We start from the raw sequence: 22,204 nt of genomic DNA on the forward strand, positions 1-22,204 counted from the left end.
AGTCAATTAGGCCTCTTTTCTTCATAAATTACCCAGTCTCAGGTAGTTATTTCTAGCAGTGTGAGAATGGATTAATACAATTAATAAGAATAGTAAACACAGAAAATAAAGAAGAAATAAACATATGATCCAAATGTGGAAGGTTGATAAGAATGTTGACTACAGTAAGCAAACTAGCTGCTGAGAATAAAAACATCCCCGCATTTTCTCACAGTTGGCCATTACAAATCCTTACATGGTTTTGCAAGAAATGCTTTATTGGTTCTTTCCGAAAATATGATTCTGATTATTTAGAAATAACCAGCATGAGGTTAAGCAAATTCCAACTTAAAATCTCAATAAAGTAGGCATTAAAGACAAGTTAGGGGCTTACTTTCAGAATCAAGGACCAAAAATCTTTTTTTTTCCTTTTATACCCAGGGTATAAGCAATGTGGAAGGGAGAAAATTAGAGAACAAAACTTTGAAAATGAGTCTATTGCATGTGCACTGGAAAACATGGCTGGAGGAGTTTGCCCATGCTTCCTTCTCCAGTGGGTCAGGCTAACTTTTTACTTAATGGAAAAAGTAAACAAACAAACAGATGTACCTGGACTAGAACCTTCACAGGCACATCTAAAGAAGAAATAGACCTGGAAATCCTCATTTCATAAATAAGCAAATAATGTGTCTATCATTAAATTTCAAAAAGAAAAATATATATAAAGAAAGATATATAGTGATGGATAAATGATAGATGATAGATTAGATAGAAAGATAGGAACATACATAGAGAGGAAGACCAGAATATGATAGATAGATAGATAGATAGATAGATAGACAATAGATAGAAAGATAGATACATAGATAAGTGGATATAAAAATAGGTCAAAAGAAAGAAAGGTAGATGGATAGATTGCTAAATCAGTAGAGAGATGATAGGAAGATAGATACAAACAGAGATATATGATATATAGATAGAAAAATGATAGACAATAGGAAGATAGATATATATAAAGAGATAGGAAGATGATAGATAGAAAGATAGATACACAGATGGATAGATATATAGAGAGGAAAATGATAGATGACAGATACATAGATAGATACACAGAGCGATAGATAGGAAGATAGAGAGAAAGATAGGAAGATGATAGGAAGATAGATGGATAGGTAAAAATGACAGATCGATTGATCAATCGCTAGGTTAATGACAGGAAGACAGACAGAGAAAGATGATAGATAGTAGATAGCCTACAAAGCATCTGATAAGTATTTTCTCAAAATATAAAAGAAAAATTAGGCATAAACTAAAATGCATGGATAAATCGAAAGTATTAACAAAGCTGAGAAACTAGATTCCCTAGTGATAAAAAGCAAGTAGCAGAAACCATAAAATCTGGCTCATTGTAAATGAAAATGAGTGAAGAGCACGGTTTCTACAGCTTAGAGGTTATCACCCACTAAGCCAGCCAGAGTTTTTCTCCGAGCACTAAATAAACTATAAGCACATTGGCAAATGACTGTTCAGTCATTTAAATTAAAAATTAATAATAATGGGCCAACTTTCCAACCATATTTCCAAAGGTTACAGAAAAATTGTCTATTGGTAATTAGAGAAATTGCCAAAGATCAATTCAAAGGAGCACGGGCCTATTGAGGTCTGTCCCCACTTCCAAGGGCTGCTGGTTCTAGCATCCTGTACAATTCTCTTGGTGCTTAAACTCCGTCTCATTAACTTTTCTACCGCAACACCTAATGAAATGAAGCATTTCAATATCCAACCTCCAGTAATTATTTAAAACAGATTTAGATTCATTCAAATAAATGACTCCATGAAAATCTCATAGTTTTAGCTCTATTTGAAGCTCAACATGGTCAGAGAATGAGAAGTCACACATATGAAGATACAGGGAATCAGTGACAGAACTAAAATCAGACCTCCCTTCTTGCTGACTTTTCCATTACGCATTTGAACAGACCCTGCAGCCAACAAGAATTCATTATGCAAGCAGGTAAAATGAATAGACTAAATGTATTTTGAAGTGGACTCTGGGGGTCCTTTAATTCTGGAGTAATCATGGCTTCCTTGTGATATTTTGTCTTAATTACTGAGGAATTTCAAATACAGACAGATAAGAGAGTAATAGCTTTAGTAAAACAATAATCACCTGTTTTAAAAACACAGGACACAATTGTATTTGTCAAATGGCTCTGTCGATTCCAAACGGACTGAAGCCTGGTCATAAAGGAGATTACCAATTCTGATAATTGTATGGTAATGGAAACTCCACGGAGAACAGAAAACTGAGCTACACAGAAAATTGGAAACTCTTATTTAAGCTCATTTCTCCACAATTCCTCTGGCCTCAAAAATGCATGGAATGAAGTGTCAGAGTTATTAACAGTTAATATGAAATTATTACTGGTAGTGTCTTTGGTCAGGCTAAGTAGGAGCTTCTAGTTAAGACAAGTTGATGGGTGTAACTAAATTGCTAATAAAGAGGTACAGACTGACAAAAATCCACAAAGGCTTTCAGAGGTTAACTGATTTACCACCCCTCTTTCAACCTCATCTCTTTCGCTCAGCCTGTGCCAGGTGCTAAGCCTGGGGCCTGGCACAAAACAGGAGGTCAATACAATCAGTCTACGGAATGAATGGACCCCATGTCTTGACCTGTCTGAGAGTGTCAGCCAACAAGGTGCACGGCAATGTTATTCCCAGGCCCCACGCGTGAGACAGGAGATACCATGATACTCTGTCTCTTATAGTGACGTTTTTCCACCATTTCCACCATGTACAAATCATTACGAGATGCTCTCACTTCCTTTGTGCCTCAAATGCCCACCTTTTGACCTCGATGCCTCCCTGCACTCCAAGCGTAGCCATCTCGTCATAGTCCACCGCGGCTTCCTTGCAGGTTCACGCTTCTTTCAAGTTGGAGGAGATTATATTGGTTTACTGAAGCAAGTCCCATTTCACAAGCAGAAACATCGAATGATTTTCTCCAGGTGCACACAGACATTTGACAGTAAATTGAGAATCAGAATTTAAACCCCAGTACTCCTGATCTAAAGTGAGCTCAACTCTAATGTCACCATCCTTCTCACCATATTAATGTATAATATACAGTATATAATATATATAAATATATAACATTGATCAACATTCTTCAATTAACATATAATAAAAATTTATATTCACTAATTAACTAGATTGTATATGAAATATACTATAATAAATGAGTGGTTTTAACAATTATAGTTTATATCAAACATTAATGTTTAATAATAATAATTTTACAACTTTATGGTTTCTATCCTTCGTTCCATGTGCTGTAATTACCTAATTTATCTTATTGAATTCTCATACTAAGAATATGAGTCAATATTATTACCCTCCATTTTCAGGGGTCACTGTTGTCCAGAAATATTAGATGATTTATCCAGAGTTCATCTAGTAAGGGGTAGAGCCAGACTCTAATCCAAATATCCAACTCTGAAGTGTGCGTTCCTTCCCTATAGCACAATGGCTTTCTGTTGTAATAAATAAAATAAAAAATATTTTATGGTTTCCCTTTTCCCTTATATTTCTATCCAAAAAGGAAATCTCACTGCATGTGTCAGTAATGCCTCAAATATTTCAGATTTTTCAAAATGGCTTGAACAGAGGTTCAAACACTGTCTCAGGTAGTTTTCACCATTTCTTTCTGTGGTAATTTTCTTCTTGTCAGTTCTAAAAAATGTGAAAACTTTCTTCATAGATTTGCTCATGTTCTTTTCTCTTTTTTCTTTTTGCATTACGTTCAATCCCACAGGCTTCAAAGAATATGTCACTTTTCCACCTAACATAATTTACCACTCACTTTGTGCAGAAAACCACGACTTTTTTAGACTCTCCAAGACTCAGGACTTCTAACAAAAAATCCCCACACTTCACATCATGGAAACTAAGGAAAAGTCTGTTGCATTCTAAATTCCATTAATGACATAATATTAATAAATAAATACATACGCACATGTGTATTAGGCCATTCTCGCATTGCTATAAAGAAATACCTGAGACTGGGTAATTTATAAAGATGTTTAGTTGGCTCATGTTTCTGTAGGCTGTACAGGAAACAAGGTGCTGGCATCTGCTTGGCTTCTGGGGAGGCCTTAGGAATCTTCCAATCATGGCAGAAGGCCAAGGGGGAGCAGGCATCTCACACGGCCAGAATAGGAGCAAGACAGAGTTGAGGGGGAAGTGTCACACACATTTAACTGACCAGATCTTGTGAGAACTCACTATCATGAAGACAGCACTAAGTCGTGAGGGGTCCACCCCCATGATCCAAACATCTCCCACCAGACATTACCTCCAGCATTGGGGATTACAATTCAACATGAGATTTGGGTAGGGATAAATATCCGAACTGTATTATTTCTCCCCTGACCCCTCCCAATTCTCATATCCTTCTCATATTGCAAAATAAAATCATGTCTTCCCAACAGAAGCCCAAAGTCATAACTCATTCCAATATTAAGTCTCATCTGAGACAAGGCAAATCCCTTCCATTTATGAACTTGGAAAATCAAGAATAAGTTTGTAGCTTCCAAGATACAATGGAGATATAGGTATTGGGCAAACTTTCCCATTCCAATAGGGAGAAGTTGGCCAAGAGAAAGGGGTTGGGCCGAGCACAGTGACTCACACCTGTAATCTCAGCACTTTGGGAGGCCGAGGCAGGCGGATCACGAGGAAAGGAGCTTGAGACCAGCCTGGCCAACATGGTGAACACCCTGTCGCTACTAAAAATACAAAAATTAGCTGGGTGTGGTGGCAGGCATCTGTAATCCCAGCTACTCGGGAGGCTAAGGCAGGAGAATCACTTGAAACTGGAAGGTGGAGGTTGCAGTGAGCCAAGATCACACCACTGCACACCAGCATGGGTGACAGAGTGAGACTCTGTCTGAAAAAAAAAAAAAAGAAAAAGAAAGGGGTTACATGCCCCATTCAGGTTTGACACCCAGCAGGGAAGTCAGTAAATCTTAAACCTCCCAAATAACTTCCTTTGACTCTGTCTTACATCCAGGGCACACCACTACAAGGGGTGGTTTCCCAAGGCCTTGGGCAGCTTTGCCTCTGTGGTTTTGCAGGCAGCAGCCCCCAAGCCTGCTCTCAGCAGCTGAAGTTGAGTGCCTGTGGCTTTTTCATGCTGAGGGGGCAAACTGCTGGTAGATCTACCATTCTCAGGGTCTGGAGGGCAGTGATCCCTTCTCACAGCTCCACTAAGCAGTGCCCCATTGGAGACTCTGAGTGGGGTTTCAACCCCACATTTCCCTTGGCACTGCCCTAGTAGAGGTTCTCTGTGAGGGCTCTGCACCTGCAACAGGCTTCTGCCTGGATGCCCAGGCTTTTTCATACATACTCCAAAATCTAGGTGGAGGCTATCAAGCATTCTTCATTCTTGCATTCTGCACATCTACAGGCTTAACACCACATGGAAGCTGTCGAGGTCTATGGCTTGCACCCTTTGGAAAGGTGGCTTGAGCTGTACCTGGGCACTTTTGATTCAAAGATGGAGCCAGAACAGCCGGTATGCAGAAAGCAGTGTCCTGAGGATTCACAGGGCAGTAGGGCCCTGGGCCTGGCCCATGAAAACATCTTCTCCTCCTAGGATTCTAGGTCTGTAATGGGAGGGTCTGCCATAAAGGTCTCTGAAATACCTTCAAGGCCTTTTCCCCATTGTTTTGGAATATTAGAACTTGGCTCCCTTTTTAGTCATGTAAATTTCTCTAACAAGTAGCTGCTCCACAGCCTTCTTGAATTCCTCTTCTGAAAAAGCTTTTTTCTTCCTCTGCCACACGGCCAGCCTGCAAATTTTTTAAACTTTTATGCTTTGCTTCCTGTTTAAATATAAATTTCAACTTTAAGTCATTTATTTGCTCCCATATTTGAACATAGGCTGTATAAAGCAGCCAGGCCACATCTTGAATGCTTTGCTGCTTCGAAATTTCTTTAACCAGATACCCTAACTCATTACTCTGAAGTTCAAAGTTCCACAGATCCATAGGGAAGAAGAATGATGCAGCCAAGCTCTTTGCTAAGGCATAACACACATGACCTTTGCTCCAATTCCCAATAAGTTTCTCATTTCCATCTGAGACCCCATCAGCCTGGTCTTCATTGTTTATATCACCATTAGCATTTTTGTCACAACTATTTACCCAGTCTCTAAGAAGTTACAAACTTTCCTTTATCTCCCTTTCTCATTCTGAGGCTTCCAAACCCTCGCAACCTCTGCCTGTTACCCAGTTCCAAAGCTGCTTCAACATTTCCAGGTATCTTTATAGCAATGCCCCACTCCTTGGTACCAATTTTCTGTATTAGGCAATTCTTGCATTGCTATAAAGCAATACCCGAGTCTGGGTAATTTATAAGAAAAATAGGTTTAATTGGCTTATGGTTCTGTGGGCTTTATAGGAAGCATGGTGCTGGCATCTGTTCAGCTCCTGGGGAGACCTGAGGGAGCTTTGAATCATGGCAGAAGGCCAAGGGGGAATAAGTATGTCACACTGTCACACGGCCAGAACAGGAGCAAGAAGTAGGTGGGGATGCCACACACCCAGATCTCAAAAACACTCATTATCATGAAGATAGCACCAAGCCATGAAGGATCCACCCCCCATAATCCAAACACCTCTTTCCAGGCCCACCTCCAGCACTGGGAATTACAATTCAACATGAGATTTGGCCAGGGACAAATATCTAAACTATATTAGTAGGTATATAATTTCATGCTGAAAGGATCATTAAAATGTAAGTGGGAGTTGAACAACGAGAACACATGGACACAGGGAGGGGAACATCACACACCGGGGCCCATCAGGGGGTGGGGAGCAAGAGGAGGGAGAGCATTAGGACAAATACCTAATGCATGCAGGGCTTAAAACCTAGATGGCGGGTTGATAGATGCAGCAAACCACCACGGCACATGCATGCCTATGTCACAAACCTGCACGTTCTGCACATGTATCCCAGAACTTAAAATAAAAAATAAAATGATAAAATGTATGTCTAACATACATTTTTAAAAATAAAAACTCAAGCCATATGCACCACAGTAATTTTCAACCTGAAGTGGATTATTTCTCACATGATTTTCAAATTTAAAAATAAATGCAATATCCATTTCCATTTGAATGGATAAGGCTTTTTGGAAAATGTGAGCACAAAAACTACCATTCATCAACACCATTACAGCCACCAATTCACCTGACATCAAAACAGCCTAAATGCAGACAGTCCATCTGAACTCTACTCCATGGATTCATTGCAAATATGTCATTTCATATATTTATAATTTGGTCACCAAACCTGTCCATTTATGAAGGCAGCATCTATCACAGAACAGCGCACCACGTGCACAAAATTGAAACTCCTGTGCCCCCGGTTGGTCTCTACTCTTTTACTCCCCATGACACCCGGAAGCAACCCTTCCAGTAAATGAAATGCCCATGTACGATCCACTGCTCTATTAACAGAAAACAGGCACAATCAATGATTTTCTGGATAATGCATTCCATACAACGCTCGTCTAAGTTACTTTTTAGAAGAAAATAAATGGTACCTCAGAAAGGTTCAAGAGTAAGAGTGAATGGCAGAAAGTCTCGAGTCTCAGGGCATCTGAGATCAATTCTTCCGGAGTCTATGTCTGCACAGATTCAAACTATTACAATTAGAGGTCGAAAGTTTTGTTTCCAAGCTTTTACATAGAAGAGTCCAATTCATGATTTTCTCTATTAAGCTGACCAAACTAGGAGTATGGAACCGAAGAATATATCAAACCAATCCACAAAACAAATGCTCTGAACTAGAATCAACAATGAAAATTTTAACAATTAATTATCACCCTCTAAAAAAGCATAGCTAAGAACAAGCTTCAGAATTTTTTTAAACCAGTCAGAGAATAAATCAATATGCCAAGGATGTATTATTTTAAAGAATACTATGTTAATATGAACCAGAAAATGTTCCACCAAGCTTGTCATGTCATGGTCAAAATACTTTGAAGAGCACAGTACTTGGCGTAGGTGTTTATGTGCATGTGTGCCTGGGTTTCCAGCCCAAATTAAAGAGCTGTTGGAACACCCTCAGATGTTTCATTTGTGGGCCTCCTTTTAATAGTATGCCAATTTTAATTAGCACTAGGGAAGCAGATGTGGCAGAGAAACGATGCCAAGAATCTGAACTTTTCATCTCCACTTGTAGTGAAGGCATGAGGTTCTTCCATTTCAATGCATAGCATCGTATTGGTTAGCACAGCTTGCCGAATATCTGAATACTTGTATATGTATATATATATAGGTGTGTGTGTGGTGCCCACTTTTCAGTATTAATGGGAACATAAACATCATGTTAATTCTGAGTAATGCAAAACCCAGTATTTGCCTTCAAGTGTCAGACAATATTAAGAATAGACAAAATTGGCTTTGAAAAATCTCCCCAGTCAACTCTTCTCCTAATGAAAAATTAAATCATAAAATTAATTTTTTCCACTCTTTTTTGTAAAAATGAAATGCAACCCTCACAAATTCCCAGTGCTCTTTGTTAAAGTTTGTTAAAATGATGCTAAAGTTCTTGAATAAATACAAAAGTCCTATTATCTCTGATGAAAATTTTGCAAATAGAGTGAGGAAAATGACTTGATTGCATTTGATATGAAAACATATTATTGTTATTTCGGTTAAAGCACTATGGACTTGGCATAGGAGATCATGCATGTAAACAGAAAGAACAGAATGTCCAGAAATAGATATCCACCTACCAGATGATTTAACATAGAAAGTAGTTGGAATTTTAAATCAGTGAAAAAAAAATTAGTGGAGAAAATAATGAAAATAATTACCCAGCAAAGTATTTAATAAATGACACTCAGATAACTGGGTAGCCATCTAAGAGGGTGACATCTTAAAATAGGATCACACTGAGATCAACACAGATTCACTCTAGAATATGAAGCAAATACTTACATGTATAAATGAAGCTACAGATTAGAAAATTAGTAGCTCTATGTATAAATGAAATCACTCAAATTTTAGAAAAATAAATCAATTTTAACAGAAAATAGAGAGGACTTTTCTAGGCCACAGTTCATAAAGATTAAGATGTTTCAATTCATAGACTATAAAAGACATTTGCAATACATATGACTGACAAGTAGCTAATAAATTATTGTACAAAGAACTTTCAATAAAATTGAATAAGACCAAAGACAAATGAGAATATGAACTTTAAAAAAATATAAAATATAATGGTTAATAAATTACCAAAAAAAAAGTATTCTCTACTGAATAATGATCAAATGAATGAAAATGGAAGCAGTGAGTGATTTTTTTTGTTTCATTTTGACTGTCAGATGTGCAAGAATTAAGAAGATTGGCAATTATAATTTTTTTTATTGCAACATAAATTATTCCACACAGAGGCCCAAAACAGCACCCATTTACTCCAACACAATTTCTGCAGTTCAGGTATGGGCGTGGCCTCACCCTGAGGGTGGCAGCAGGCTGCTTTCTCACCTGGAGGCGCGGGAAGAATCCACTTGGAAGATCACACAAGTGGTGGCAGAAATACGTTTCTTGCATTTGCACAGCTGAACGTTTCCTGACTGGCTGTGGGCTCTGAGCGCCTGGAGGCCCCGTGTTCCGTGTCCTGTGTCTTTCTTCATCTTCCAAGCCAGCTACAGAGGCTCTCCCTCACATCCAGTCTCTCTCAGGCCTTCAGTCTCTGACTAGGAAGAACTCTGCCCCTAGAAGAGCCCATCTGGTGAGGTCCTACAATCTGAGCACATTCTCCCTTCCTGAACTGTGTCTGTGCCAACAACATAACCTAATCACGGGAGGAGGGTCCACCACACCCCCAGGTCCATAGGGAGCTGTCTACCCAGGGCGTTGGTCATCTAGCCCCCTCTTAGGATTCTACCTTCACCAGGCTCCTCAAACACAGAAGCTTCCAGAAGCAAGCCATCACACTTGTAGTGGAGCAGCCTATTTGGATTACCTGAAGCTCAGTTTGACAAGATAACCCAATATGTCACCTGTTCATTTCCTGTATTTAGCTTTCAAGAAATTGTATCCTGCGGCAATAAGTGGAAGAAAGTGCAAAGATGTTTCTGAATGAATATGCATGTCTGCATTTTATCTCATAGTTAGAAACGACATAACTGGTCATTGAAATTGCAATAAATATACAAATATATATTTTAGAATAGAATTTTTGGCATTTTATTATAATTTTTGGATATAAAATAATGTGTATGCAATATCATGGAAAGTGTGATATCATTCAATTGATATAAAGACATAGATTATAGATATAATAAATATGTTTACTGATGTGGTTTGTATCTGTGTCCCCACTCAAATCTCATGTTAAATTGTAATTCTCAGTGTTGGAGGTGGGGCCTGGAGGGAGGTGATTGAATCATGGGGCCGCATTTCTCACGAAAGGCTTAGCACCATCCTTTTGATGCTGTCCTCATGATAGTGAGTGAGTTCTTGCAAGATCCAGCTGTTCAAAAGCATGTAACACCTCCCCTCCTCTCACTCTCTCTTGCTCCTACTTTTGCCAGGTGATGTGCCTGATCCCCCTTCACCTTCTGCCATGATTAGAAGTTTCCTGAGGCCTCCCCAGAAGCAGATGCTGCCATACTTCCTGTCCAGCCTGAGAAACTGTGAGCCAATTAAACCTCTTTTCTTTATAAATTACCCAGCCTCAGGTATTTCTTTTTCTTTTCTTTTCTTTTTTTTTTTTTTAGATGGAGTCTCGCCCTGTCATCCAGGCTGGAGTGGAGTGCAACGGTGTGATCTCAGCTCACCACAACCTCTACCTCCTGGGTTCAAGTGATTTTCCTGCCTCAGCCTCCCAAGTAGCTGGGATTACAGGCATGCACCACCATGCCTGGCTAATTTTGTATTTTTAGTAGAGACAGGGTTTTTCCGCGTTGGTCAGGCTGGTCTCGAACTCTCAACCTCAGCTGATCTGTCCACCTAGGCCTCCCAAAGTGCTGGGATGACAGGCATGAGCCACCATGCCAGGCTAACCTCATGTATTTGTTTACAGTAAGAACAGCCTAATACATTTATAGAGGTATGTCAAAAACCTAATAGATTTACATCAGTTTTGTCAGTTGCAGTTTATTTTTTTGTCCCTTCCTTTTATATTTCTGGACTATGTAAATATATTTTAACCTGCAGACACATTTAGTAAGAAATACATTGGCCGGGCGCGGTGGCTCACGCCTGTAATCCCGGCACTTTGGGAGGCCAAGGTGGGTGGATCACAAGGTCAGGAGATCGAGACCATCCTGGCCAACATGGTGAAACCCCGTCTCTACCAAAAATTCAAAAAAAAAAAAAAAAAAAATTAGCCGGGCCTGTAGTCCCAGCTACTTGGGAGGCTGAGGCAGGAGAATGGTGTGAACCCAGGAGGCGGAGCTTGCAGTGAGCCCAGATCGCGCCACTGCACTCCAGCCTGGGCGACAGAGTGAGACTCCATCTCAAACAAAAAAAAAAAAAAAAAAAAAAAAAGAGACGTTGTCACTGCTTATTTTAAAAGTTTCTGTCCGTATTCTTTTGCTAGGGCTGCCGTAACAACACACCACAGAACAACAGAAATGGATTTTCTCACAGTCCTGGAGGCCGGAAGTCCCACAGCAGGTGTCGGCAGGGCTGGTTCTGCCTGCGTCTATTTCCTTTGTGTGTAGACATCGTCTTCTTGTTGTGTCCCCGCATGGTCGCCCCTCTGTGCACCTCTGTCTCTGCAGGCTAATTTCCTCTTTGTATGAGGACGCCAGCCACATTGGATTAGGGATCACCCTAATGACTTTAACTCCATCACCTCTGCAAAGACTCTCTCTCCAAATACAGTCCCATTCTAAGGTACTGGCAGTTAGGACTCTGACATACTTTTTTTGAGGGGACTCAATTCAACCCATGACACCATGTAGCAGGCAGAACCTCAAGACTTTGTATCTCGGGTGCCACTGCCCAATCACAGGGCTCTGTGGCTCCGCTATGCTGGAGATGCTCCGATTGCTGGAAGATATTCCCATAACTGCTCTTACTATTTTTAAAAGTTGAGGACTGCACCACCGCTGGCCTAATTGCAAGCTGTTTCCTACCGGCGACACTGTTTATGTTAGAAACCTCATGAAAGAAAGGATTGGTGAGATAGTTGAGCCAAATTCATTTCTCCATAAATTCATATTGATGTCAATTGTGGCCCAGGCTTTGCTCGAAATGCTGGGGATTTGAAGATACAGCAGAATCTCTGCCTTTTCTTTAAGAAGCGTGTTGTCTCATGTAGGTATATGATTTTTTAGATTGAGGGTACATGTGCATTTTGTTTCCTGGATATTCTACATAATGGAGGAGATTGGGCTTCTAGCATACTCATCACCTGAGTAGCGAACATTGTATCCAACAGGCAACCCTCACCCCATGCTCACCGTCCTTCCTTCCTCCCTGTTTTTGGAGTCCTAAGTGTCGATTCTTTCCATCCTATATCCATGTGTGCCCAGGTATGTGTGTTAAACCCATGCTCATTAGGTGCCTGCATGTCTGGTATGTATTTGAAAGCAGAGACTCCAGACTTCCTGGAGCTTGCCAAATCAGAATCATGCAGGGCTGGGAGTCAGGAATTCATTTTTTAAACTTTGCAAGGTGAGAACCACTGGTCAAGGAGGACTGGACAGCTACACAAATAGGAAACCAAGGTAAGAAATGCCAACACATGGACAAAAGGCCACAGTGGGTACCTAGGTCCCCCAAGACACAGCAGACTGCCTGGGGGCTGAGCTCTGAAATGAGAAGATGAGAAGCAACTCCACACCTTGACAACAGGGCATCAAAGGTGGGAAAACAGGCAAAGCGCACACCGTCTGCATTGATGTGGTCTACATGGACATAAACACCTGCCTTCCAGCCTCAGAGCAAAGCACTCATTCTCCCTGTGATGGTCTCTGGGCAGAAGCCTCACCCCGGCTGGCAGGTCCAGCCACCTCCAGCATGTAGTAGTCACTTCCTTTGAATTGTTTGCTTATTTTTCCTGCCTCGGTTATCTCCACTTTAAGAATTTTGGAAAGCCAACTTCCCAAGTAGCCTGAGGCTTACGCCTGCATGCCCATCGGGGTCTTACCCACTGCAGCCCCCACCCCGGCTTGCCTACACATTTTCCTCCAGAGCTGCTCTTCTTTCTGCCAGGGACTGACATTTTCAAACTGTCACTTTCACAGGTAGAGGCTGCTGCTGTGCCTCTTCAATGAAAGACCATAACCTATCCTTCAATGTCAGCTGGTATCTTAAACTGCACACAGGGCGTTTCACTGTCTTTACTCCTCTTTGCCTTTCACTGATTTAGGAGCTGTCATTTTCAAAGTTCCTCCTGCTGAAGTAGAAAGTTCTGGGCTGACTTTTTCATCTCCACTTCTATTTGCCTCCATTTCCTTTATCCTCACACTATCCCTTTGTTTGCTTTGTGAAATATTTTGAGTATTCAATGTCAGGTTTATTTCTCCATGCGAAGCACATTAAACTCCATTATAGCATTTTTAAAATGTGTGAGATACATAGTTGATCTCTATTAGCCACTCTTATGCATAGGACCCTTGATTCTTGTATAAAATATTATTACTTGCATATTTTGTGCAGTTCCTTGTGCAGAAAGGTCAAGGTCCTCATATCACTACTACTATTATACAAAATTACCCTTTCTGCACATTTCCACTGACTGCAATACTGCTTTTATTCTTAACCACATTTCATGCATAGTTAGAATATGTGAAATTTTGGGATGCTCAATGTGTGCTAAGCATGGACAGAGGAAATGCGTTATTTAATTTAATGAATACACATGCTGGATTTTAGCACATGGTAGAGGAAAATTATATGTCTTCAGTAAAATGCCTGACATATAATTTGCAATCTGCAGAAAGTAACTGATATTGATGGCGTTGGACTCTGCATTTCAGTCTGATCTTGGAAGATTAATTTGATCCTGGGTTGGCAGACTATGGCCTGCGGGTCAAAACCAGCCTGCAGCCTGTTTTTGGACACAAGCTAACAATGGCTTTTACATTGTTTTTAATTGTGAAAAATTTAAAGACAAAGAATATGCCACTGAGACTGCATATGATCCCCAAAGACTGAAGGTCTACCTGGCCCTTTACAGGAAAAGAGAGCCAATGTCTGATTTCAGCTACCATGAACAAGAAGGGAAGTATGTTACCAGCTTAGTTACCTAAACATTGCTGACTTGACATTCAACAACACTCTGCTTGACAGCCAACCAACAGGTTTGCACCAAAAACATTCCTGGGTGCAAACATGTCTGACGGCATGAGAGTTCCTTTTTTGTTGGGCTCCTGTTCTTACCTGGCAGTATGATAAAGGTTTCATGCCAACATTTGCGTTTAATCCTTCAAAACAGGGGGGGAGCACCTTTATGCCCATTTGCAAATAAAGAACTTCAGTGAAGTCACTTGCCCTGTCCAGGGTCACACAGCCAGCAAATGCTGGGGATGGGAGGAGTCCATCATTCAATTGCGGGAGCCTGACTGTGCAACTGCACAGTACTGTACCCAAGCACTCCTTTCAAATCCCCTAAGAATGTGTGAGGTAGATTTAAGCAAGGGCAATTGGGATAAACCTCATTTTATAATATACTTGATGGGAGTTGGCCAGTTTGAGCTCTATGGACTGTGTGGATTCACATTCTGATAATTTACAATCTGGCTGACATAATGCCTACAACCTATATAAAAGTGTATGTCTATATATAGAGAGACACACAAGCACACACACACATACATATCATAGCATGTGATTTGACATTTAAAATCCCAGAAATTCCTATTTAAATGTAAGTTTCTAATGAAATCTAAATGTCTAGAAATATTGTATTACTATCACAAAACAGAGGAGAAGGTTGATAATGAAATAGAAGCAAATAGATATACATATAAAAAAATCAAGATAAAAGTCTCTACTACCTATGCTCTTTATGTTCATAAGTGAAGGATTTTAAGATTTACAAAATACCTCAATTCATTCATTTATGCCAGGTCTCCTAACATATCCTCCTAACATTTGAGAATGATGTTGTTTTAAAAATTTTGTATAAAGTAAAAGGCCAGTTTCCTCTGAGAGATGCCCTCTCTGTGGGCAAACATGTTTGGGGGTGAATGCATGGTATAATGCAAATGGCTTCGATTCTGGAATCTGAAAGACTGGAGCTTAAATCCCACCTGAGATAATTAGGTATTTTTTGTTTCTGGTAACATCATCTGTGAGCAACACCATCTATGAGGATTGAAGAGATACACACAGACATATCCACATGCATCCTCTGTCCCCTCCACCCAGCTCTTTGCACCAGTTCGTGTCCTTTGCCATGCTATGTATAAGCAGAATATAGGCAGCTGTCTCTATCTAAAAGGTCTGACTTTAAAAACAGAAGCTTAATCATGTAATTTGTGAGAAAGACTGTTTTTTGTACTCTTTGTTGCCTGCAAAATGCTAGCAAATCATAAATAAACAATAGACAAACTCCACTCCAAGCAAAAGCCACAGCTGATAGAAGGCTCTGAGAACCAGACCTTGAAAGTAAATAGCTGCCTGGGAGTTGCTCTCTCTTTGACCAGGGAACTTGAAAGCAGTGCACTCTGATGTGCCAGTTTAACTGGATCTCTGAGATAACACAGAGAATTTCAGTTCTAATTCAGGCTTCTCCTCAAGATGAATAAGATTAGCGTGCTGATAATGGAAACAGCTGTTTGGCAGAGTTTCTTGCTTTAAGGCAGGAAATGAAGCCTGAGGACAGAAGATCTGCTTGGCTTTATCAAGGACGATAAAAACCAACACAGATTTTCAGAGAGAAATAATTTAAAAGGTCAAGCAAAGTGAGAAAAACAACCTGGAGTTCCCTGAAACCAATAAAATACATCTTGCCGGCTCCATCTTCTCACTCACAGACAATTGATAGTGAAACTTTTATTTGCTGAATCCAGAAGCTAATACCGAGCCGTCAAGGGGTCTTGGGAAGAGCTCTGTCCGGGTTGTGGCCTGGGGCCTGCCACTTTGAACCCCACAATTCGGGATGGGTTTGGAGTGGGTGCCTCCCAAATCCCCTTCGAGACCTAACAATCATAATTGGCATGCATGTAATATCTGACGGCTTATCCTATATTATTTATTTAATCCTCTCAATAATTCTGGGACGTAGATATCAAAATCTCTATTTCACATGGCAGAAAGTAGGCTTAGGGAGATCAGGGCTCCCTGGCCTTTTGGGGGCTACTTTGGAGGGGGATGGCCCTCATAATGTATCCTCCGATTTCAAATCCGAGTAATTTTTCTCTAAAAATTTGATGTGTCTACAATGTCATTGGCAAAAAAAAGTGAATTAAAATAGAAGAGAACAAAAGCCAATTCTAAATAATCTTTAAAAGGAAAAATATTCTCACATATGTATCTTAGAAAGTCATGGATTAGTGATTTTCTAAATTTAAAATGTTTACCAAACGGCTACAAGGGGCAGGGTATTTTGCCCGGGTCCGAGGGGCACAGTGGCATCCACATGGTTTATAAGATTGGTAGTTGGGGGGCCTAAAAGAGAATGAGCTCAACATTCCAGGTTTGATCTTGCTTATTTATTAAAAGGTAGCTGTTGCATTTTAGTAACTATTTGAATATATTCTTCTAGATATTTTTGTAAAGGAGATGAACGAATGTCCTTTATGCATTCAGGAAGTTTATAAATTCTATTTATTTTATGTAAGAATAAATGGACTGCTTTTCAAATCATTGAGAAAAAAATATAATGTTAACCCAAGGATAACTGTAATATTCAAACAGATCAATACAGATTTTAACTTCCCAAGGCCACAAAAAGATATTGGCCATTTTCTAAAATTATTTTTCATTTGTTACAGTTTTCAAATAAAAATTTTCAAATAAAATAATTAAATAACTATGATGACCTTTAAGTTGGACGTGGAAGTCTTAAAATATTTTAACATTTGCATCAGTAATTACATTCCCAGTTATCTCAATGACCTTCTATAGGATTTACTGCAGGATTTATAACCACTTTTGACCAAATGTGAGATGCTGTCAGAGTCTAAACTGTTATTTATTTTGTGGCAGAGCTGCCTAGTCTGAAATTTATTACAGCACACAGTCTTTCTTTAATTACAATTTTGTTCATTTCGATTGGTCCTTATAAAAGTTACAAAGTCAAATATGATAATGCAAATGAAGCACCCAGTATCTTAAACTAATTTAAAATCCACTGCCTCATTACTGGTAATTTTTAAAACTCCATCTTTTCTTAGCCTCAGAGTCACTACTGGAGACCGCTTGCCCCCTGGACCTGAAGCACAAATATCAAAATCAATTTCACGAAGCCTCCTTTCCCTCACACGGTCCTTATTTCAGTGAGTGGCACCAAATACTCCCAGCAATCAAGCCCCCCACCAACATATGTCATCCCAGATTTATCTCTTCCTTTTTACCTGCTTTCATGAGAGACTGTGGACTCTGTTTCCTAAGTATTTCCAATATCTGTTTTCATGCAAAACTTGTTTCTCACTGTATTTCTAGAAGTCTTCATATCCCTCAAACACACATTGCTATAACCCGCTAAGTACTCGTGTCTTCCAGACAGGATGCATGCCAATCATTCATTATGCCACGGAAAGATCAAGCTTTCTAAAACGCAGATGGGATTGTATCTCTTTTGCTCTTTAATGGAGTCTCATCGAGCAAGGACAGAAGGTGAAAGCCACGTAAACATGCAGCTGAGATTTTCTATGGGCTGCTCCTGCCAGCTTCTCCAACCCATCGTCCTCCACCATGTCCCCTTCACATTCCAGCTCAGACGTCCCAATATCCTGGACCTTCTGTGCTACTCCCGCTGGATGACTATCCATTCCTGCTGACTATCATATTGAATTGTATTTATTAGTTTATAAGACTCTCTCCCTCCGGACTAGCAGAGCCATAAGAGCTGGGAATATTTTTTATTCACCTTGGTACCTGCCTGCAGCACGTAACTCAGAGCTAAGTTTGAATTGAAAAGAAAACAGGCATAACTTCCTTAATACTTGTATGAGGCTTCAGACCCACAGCAACAACCTTAATCTACAAAAACAGACACATAGTTAACATCGCTTTGCCTGTGTTCTTGAATACAAAAGGAAACATGTCAAGAAATTATACAAAATATACCCTCTCCATAAACATAGCCCTTGCATCCACTTTTATTTTGGACAGTGTGCTTGAAGCCTAGAGGCTTCAGAGGTAAAACCTGTAACTTTATCCCTACAGATGTGCTATGTAGAGATTCTCATGTCCCAGCTTTATATCGAATGTGAACGTGTGTGGGAAAAATAAAATCATGAAAACTTCTGTGCTGATTTGGGTGGCGAAGATGTGGTGATGTGTTAATTTAGCTGGGGTTTTTGAAAATTGTTTTTCCCATGTGGAGTTCTAAACATTTTAAAGAGCTCACCTGGTCTTTTGTTTCATATTTCATTTTTCTTTTATTTTATTCATTTTTATTTCATAATTATGAATTGTCAGCAATTCAGGATCACATAAATGGTGACGATTCTTCCATATATATTAATTCTCTTTAAACAAAAATGCTAGTTTTTTAAAAAAGACAGAACATGTCTTCAATTATCTAAGAACTGAAAATAAAATTCTCTAAGTGTCATATATCTCTGCTTGTAAATTAAAATTACTAATTAAGATTCCAAGAATCAAATAGAAAATAGGGTTCCCTTAATATTTTATTTTTAACACCAGAGGAAAAGAGCAACACATCGTTGATAATCAGAGTGCTTTCTTCTTTTTAAAGTATTTCAGCCTCAAAATAACTTTTTGAATCTATAACTTTAAAAAATTTTTCTGATTATATATATTTTTGAGGCAGTCATCAAAGGGTCCTATTTGCACATCAGTAAGGATGTCGCTTAATCTGTTATACACAGCCAAATGTGCAACTCTATATTCCAGGTCATGCTGTCCATCCACGGTGACAGTTACCATAATTTTTATATATATGTGTTTTTGTCTCATTCTGCCTCCCAGGCTGGAGTGCAGTGGCATGATCTTGGCTCACTGCAGCCTCTGCCTCCTGCCTGGGCTCAAGTCATCCCTCCATCTCAGCCTCCCAAGTAGCTGGGACTACAGGTACACACCACCACACCTGGCTAATGTTTGTATTTCTTGTAGAGACAGGGTTTCACCATGTTGCCCAGGCTGTCCTGAACTCCTGTGTTCAAGCAATCCACTCACCCACCTTGGCCTCCCAAAGTTGCTGGGATTACAGGTGTCAGCCACTGCACCCAGCCTATAATTCTATTTTTCATTATTAGACTGTGAATCCCTTGGAAGGAAACAGATCTTTTTGTTGTTGTTGTTGTTGTCATTTCTCCTTGGGTCAGTACACACAACTGCTCAACATATCTGTGAGTGGATGGGAGAAGGTTTCTAGTATAATCCACAACACACCATATGCAATTTGCCAAAGAAAAGCAGCTGAAAACCCACAAAATCTCTTTCTGTCATATGTGGCCAAAGTGTTTCTACAACTTAGGGAAGTATATACAGTGTGTAAAAGATCTACATTCTAGGGCTGGGCAGGGTGGCTTATGCCTGTAATCCCAGCACTTTGGGAGGCTGAGGCAGGAGGATCACCTGAGCTCAGGAGTTTGAGACCAGCCTGAGCAACATGGTGAAACTCCATCTCTACTAAATACAAAAAATTAGCCGGCTATGGTGGTGGGTGCCTGTAATCCCAGTTACTTGGAAGGCTGAGGCAGGAGAATTACTTGAACCTGGGAGGCAGAGGTTGCCGTGAGCCGAGATCACACCCATTGTACTCTAGCCTGGGCAATAAAAGCAAAACTCTGTCTCAAAAAAAAAAAAAAAATCTACATTCTAAAAGTAACAAAAGGAAAGTGTGTAATTAATACTAAACAAATAAAATCTCCCTTTGTGGCACATGACAAAAATCACACATTTCTATTTTACATTTAATATAGCTAAATCAACTTTAACAATTCTTTAAGCATAAGCAAAAACTGTTGGGGAATAAATTGCCAATATATGTTGTACAACCTTATGCTATTTAAAACTTTTATAATTCCTTTTCAATGGCCTTTATCCAGATAATCATTTTTACTCTTCATTTTAAAGGTTTAATTTTGTTTTTAAAATGATAAAAATGCTGATTGAATTGTACCACACAACTTTAATGTTCAAAAATCCTACTTTTTGCTACATTTTGTTTTGTTCTAAGCATTACAATCTATATATAATGAAAATAATTTTATATTATAATTAAAATGCTATTTTACACAAATTATAAATATCTAAAAGGTGACTAAAAGAAGTCTTACACAGGAAATGAATTTAAGTGCTTAAAATATAGATTCTTTCAGAATTAGTATTTGCAAGATTCTATTTTAAGGATAATTTCTTCTGGCAAGGAAAATTCCACTTTAACAATGGTCAGGCTCCCAGGAAGACTGAATTCTAGACCAACATTTTTATGATTATGAAATCCCTTAACTTTTATGTGTTTCAGTTTCAAATACATAAAAATAAGTAGTTCGACTAGATTGTTTTTAAGATGCCTCCAAGTTTAAAGGTCAAAATGTATGAAGAAAAAAACAAAACCGTATTGACTCTTGAGTTAACAGAAAGGTTAACAGGAAGTGTAGAAAGTCACAGGTCTGTTTTAGAAAAATGATACTTCTTAAATGTTTTATAATTTGAGAACAAAGTCAGGTAATTTATTTATTGCCAAGAACAAATCTGAAGGAAGGTACTCTTACTCTTCTTCCAAAACGTGGTGTGCATTCTAGCATCCCATATACACAAAGCCATTGCCTCTCTGCCATGCTCCACACAAAGAAGAGACACCCTGATCATGTTCCCACAGATTCCTTGGCCACAGCTGCAAAGATGTCGGAAGAGCCTCATTTGCAGTGTGCACTATTTGTATTTCTGAATCATTTAACTTAGCATTAAATAGTTCTGCTGGGGTCGGGGGAGGCCACGGGAGAAGAAGAAAGAAGTCAAGACTTATCCCAAACCTATATATCTGACATCCTTTAATCCTTCTCAACCATTTACTGAAAGGATAAGCCATGTCTCCACCTCGTAAACCGTTTCCAGAACTCCTTGCTTATCGATCAGAAAGACGGACTGGCATGAGCCTGGCATCACCCGAATCCCTTTGAGACATGAAGGTCCCTCTCCGTACCCCTTTGTGCTTAGGCCTGGAGAGCACATTCTCTTTAGGCTCTATTTTGACTCCGCCTCTAGAGGACAAGAAATGACTTCAGGAGTTTCTGCCCATTCCACCGAATCCCTTTCCTGTGTCCAGGCTGCCGTGTGGGCTGTGACTCTGTCATCAGCATTCTGTTTCCAGCACCAGCGGGGCAGATACCATGGTGTGTTCTCTGAGCTGAAGTTGGGTCTCTTCAGCAATAGATTCTATGACTCTGTTCTATAAACAGAGTCATAGAACATTTAAAGCAAATGAGAAATATATCTTCTTCTAAAAGAAAAAGTATTCTTGTAAAGAAAAAAAAATTATCATTCTAATCATTCCTAATGAAGTAAGCTGCTTGAATCTATCTCTATGTTTATTTTACATTAAATAAGAATTTTTAGAGGTAAAACAAAAATAATACAGGCTAAGTGTCTGATCAACTTCTTACAGTCAAAGGCACCCACAATAACTGTGATAAGTATCTATTACTGTCTCACAAAACAATACCAGAAAATCTAATATCTAATGAAAATGAGAAAAAAGAGAGCCAATATGAGCTTTCACTCAGAAATCATAATTAGCTTTCAAAGACGAATATAATTCATTATGAATATAAACCTTGATAAGACAAAACTGAAAATTTCATGACTTCAAAGCCTTCAATTAAAATTAAAATGCCTTATTTGAAAACCTGGTTTTTATGCACATGATAGATAAAATGCAAAAAAAGGCATGAAATATTGAAATCAACTTTAACAAGCCCTAGATTTAAATAACAAAACAAAATCAAATACAGAGCTTATGGCTCAAAGAATGAGTTTTTAAACTAAAATAAAGAAAATGACTTTTTCAGAAATTAATGTTTTTAAATTAATACAATGGTAAAGAAAAA

General features: G+C 39.2%; 1 protein-coding gene across 1 annotated transcript in view; it reads right to left on the minus strand.

The window, feature by feature from the left end:
- Nucleotides 1-22,204, minus strand: part of CSMD1 (CUB and Sushi multiple domains 1) — a 2,090,911-nt gene that overhangs the window by 124,244 nt on the left and 1,944,463 nt on the right. The window lies entirely within an intron of this gene.

The sequence above is a fragment of the Pongo pygmaeus genome, chromosome 7 (genome assembly GCF_028885625.2).
Source record: "Pongo pygmaeus isolate AG05252 chromosome 7, NHGRI_mPonPyg2-v2.0_pri, whole genome shotgun sequence".
NCBI lineage: Eukaryota > Metazoa > Chordata > Mammalia > Primates > Hominidae > Pongo > Pongo pygmaeus.